Source organism: Hakea prostrata, chromosome 1 (assembly GCF_041222555.1).
Source record: "Hakea prostrata isolate BN-2017 chromosome 1, UWA_Hpros_2, whole genome shotgun sequence".
In the NCBI taxonomy this organism is placed as follows: Eukaryota; Viridiplantae; Streptophyta; class Magnoliopsida; order Proteales; family Proteaceae; genus Hakea; species Hakea prostrata.
The window spans coordinates 58152523-58156883 of NC_142600.1; positions in this window are offsets into that span (position 1 = coordinate 58152523).

Consider the following 4361-nt stretch of genomic DNA (forward strand, 5'->3'; position numbering starts at 1 on the left):
TCCAGGGAAAAAGGGAAAGTCCACACTGCTCACAAACCATGGTTAGGGGTTAAGTCCACACTCTCTCACCACGACCATTGGTAATGAGTACTGGCGCATGTCTGGGTTTCTAATCCAATGCAAGGTCATAATGGTTACATGTCTACATGAAGTCCAGATACATCCCCTATGGCACCGACCAACTCGGTTCAGTATCCTTCGCAACCTAGGAGTAAGAATCCTCACGGACTGGCTACCTCTGTTGGACTCTACTCCATAACCCTATGGTCATCCACATATCATTGGGGCGGATGCTCTCATGATTCCTCCCGACACCCGGTCCGGTCCTTGGACATCCATGAGCCCAACCCTAACATATGCAACCCTACCATTTCATGACCAACAGTGGACCACCAAGTCACATCACTGTCATCACGGGTCACTCGGTTTCAATTCCCCTACCGAAAGGGTAGTAGCATGTGGGATACCTAGCCATGCAATCTAGACTCATCCTAACAATGTCATCAATCAATCATGATAGTGCTGAAGTCATCAGCAGGCTTGTGTCCCATTCCACGACCCTCTCGATAACATCAGCTAAGATATCCCAAAAGGAATACCCCAACTATCATAATCATATACCAACTACCACCATCTCATAACAATCACAAACCACAAAGTAAACATGAAATTAAAGTAACAGCAGTAGTATGACAGCATTATATATGAAACTACAGCAGTATATATTGGTACAGATTAAGAATAACAATTTGCTAAATCAACATGCTGAAGTATACATAATAGATAAGATAGACTGTCCTTACATTGCATATCTTGGAAACGTCCGTAAAATGGAATCCAGTAATTATTAGTAGACTTTTCTTACAAACAGTAGTCACCTAAACACAGGGTTATTAGAATATATAAGTTACATAAACCAAATTGAATCAAAACCGAAATCTATTTGGTCAATTGTTTACCTGACCGGTCGCTTGTGTGCGGTCGCTTAGGTTAAGCGACCGCCACTAGTGACCGCCCCAAAAACAGTGAGCTTCAATCCGAAACTCAGGCTTCTGATTACTCGATTTCAATCCGTTTTTCGAGTAATCTCATCCTAAGTCTCGAATTAAATACTCCCTAAGCCAAAAGGGTAAGAGAAAACAATCCCCTATCATCAGTGGATTATCCCTAACCCTCTCCTTTATTGAATTTTCCATCTCACAGAAGCAGGGTTCTGTTTATGGTTATTCCATCTCACGCAGATAAAAAAAAGGGTAAAGAATAACCAAGGGGGGTAATCACAGTGACGAGGAAAAAGGCTAAAATTAAACTAACGGAGATAAGAGAGTAGAGAACGAAGGGTTAGTTCAATACCTCACACCAGAAAGTCAGAGAAGAAGAGAACTGATCCTCCAAACCACTGTCAGTAATCCAGAGACTCTTTCGGATCTTCCCCGCAGCCGTCTTAACTCCCAAAAAGAAATAACGAATAAAATAATCGTTAATGAGACGGAGTTTACCTTTTATAGAAGTGCGCGGGGCAAAATAGGGCAAAATCCCCGAAAACAGACCGGGCGGTCGCTTGGGCCGGTCGCTTAGGTTAAGCGACCGCCACTAGTAACCGCCCCCATGTAATTTGCCATACAAGGGTGCTTTTACTAGGGGGTTGATACCCAAGGTCAACCTAGCCCTAAATAAGAGATGGGGGAGATCTTACCTTCATTCCGGACATCTCTGAACGACACATGACTTCCAGAATTTCCCACACCAGCCAAGGCAGGCTTTTCAGACATAGGATCCAGATCCATGGGTCCTGGGTATGGATCATGGGCTTCAATCCGGATACTCCACAAGTTCACCCGACTAGACCTTCGGGTTCTCGGACCTGGAATACGGATCTCGGGTTAGAAATACGGGGGGTATTACACATCCAATGCATCTTATCATAGAATTTAAATCATGATATTGAAATGAATCATCATAAACATAAGTATACAAGAATAGTAAGGTAACATGACAAAAGTATAAAGATGTCAATACTACTGTTCTAACACATACATAACAGTCTTATAAAGATTTAAAAGAGATCATAAGGTTCTATTCATAAACAATAACATAAATCATAAGTTGGTGATCTATATATATTTATGGAGATAACCATCCTTACCTTGGGTTGAATTGATGATGAATTGAGAGTACCAAGAAATAGTCCAAAATAATTGTTAAGGCCCTAAACAAACATCAATAATAATTTAGAGAAGAAATTAGGAATATTGAATATTAATTGGATCAAAACTGGCCAAGGTTGCTGTCAGCAACAACTTTGGTCAATGGTTTTGGTCGATGGTATCGACCAAAAGGATCGACCAAAATTTCCTTCGGGACAGAATGATGGATTTTGAGTGTTTTCATCCTAAATTGGTTTTCCGGTGTTCGGATCAATCTGAAACTTGGAGGAACACTTAATAACAGTAGTAGGACACTATAAGTCAAGAAATTTACCCAATCCAATGGTCCAAACAAAAAATCCCAAATTGAGCTAACAAGTTCAAGTGACAAACATCATGGCATGAGTTGGGATTGATTGCATTGTCATGGAAATGGCATGTAATAGCTAGGGGAACTAATAGAATTTCGATTGGAATCATATACAAGTGATAAACATGAACATAGCATGCTCTACAACTCAGTTTGGTACAAAATAACATAATGTTAATAGAAAAATAGAGGAATACATATGCTAGGCATGAGGTGGAGGCATAGCATCAATGGATGGCTAAGAAACTCATAGGTTAATCATGTGTAGACACTTGGAGTGGTGGTTGCAAGGTTGCAGCACCATTTCCAATGTCTCACCAGCAAGAAATGAATAGAAAGGAATTAGAAAATGGTAGGATAGAGAGTGGAATGGTGATTCATACCTTAGTGTGGAAGATGTAGACAAGAATCAATAGTAAACAATGAGTTTTTGATGAGGTGCCCTTCACATTAGCCAAGGAGGTGCCTTGGGAAGCTCTCCCCACGATTTCAGGTGAGAAAATGATTGCACAAGGGCTCAAGGCTCGATGTTATAATAAATAGAAATGGAATATTCGAAGGAATCTTTAACTTGGCAGACTGGGAAATTTTGGTCGATGGTTTTGGTCGATGGTATCGACCAAAAGGATTGACCAAAATGTTTCTCAGCAGAAAAACATGTTTAGTTCATCAACTTCAAGTAGGGATTTGAAAGGCTATACAAGGTCAAATTGAGTGAGGTTTTCTTCCACAATTCAATTAAGAAGTCTAGTTTTGGGGAATACCTTCGGATTGTGCACAGGAGGTCATTAGGTACATCAACTAGATTAATCTTCTCCGATGCGCAGACTTTTCTTAAACACTGATAATGCATTTAAGCAAGGGGTATCATCATCAATGTCCATAGACTCAGTCTCCGAATCATGATCATCAATCAGAATGGTCCATAGGTCTCTTCTACCACCTCTTCAGGTCTTCGGACCTGAATACAATAGCGGATCCGGGTTAGGGTCAGGGTTAGAATAGGGCTGGATATTACAACATTGATCATGTATGAATATGTATTCTTGTATATATTGAATTATCAGTTGTGTATGTTGTGATTGGATTGGGAATGTGATTGTATAGGTATGATTTGGGAATGGGGAATGTCCTATTGACGTTTATGTTCTTGGACATCAGTGGAAATGGTATGGGACATTTCATATGGTGCCATTTGACTATTTCCTGGATACTATTTCCTGGATTATTGGTTGTCATACCTAGGGCTTGTCTAGCGGTGTTTGGCTAGGATGTCCCTGTTATATCAAACCCGATTTGGAAGGGTATTGAGACTGAGTCACCCGTGGCAATAATGTGGGTTTATGGGCACTCAAGACCAATAGCCAACCCGTGAGAGGACATGGATCACAGTGTGAGGGGTCATTCATTGGTAAGGTTTCAGTAGTAGACTTGGGCTCATGGGCGCTCAAGATCGGTATCCAACCCGTGAGAGGACATGAGATCTTCCCGTTTATTATTTGTGGATGACCAATAGGGTTGATGAGTCCGTAGTCTGAGTTGGTTGTAGCCATAGGATACGCCGACTTTAGTGAGAAAGATACCGGAAAGGATCGCGAGAGGCGAGGAATGGAAGTATCTAACTCTGATTTGATATAACTAAGTAGAAGACTTGCATTGAGCTAGGCCTAACCTTAACATGCGCCAATACTCAAACCAAATGGTGGCATGAGAGAGCAGTGACCTAAACCCTAGCCAAGGAATGTCCGAGAGGGATGTAGGACCCAATTACCACCGAAGAACCCAAGATACCAAAATGGTTGAGGGAGAGTGATTTGAGACCTACCTAGAGGAGTATGGTGCTA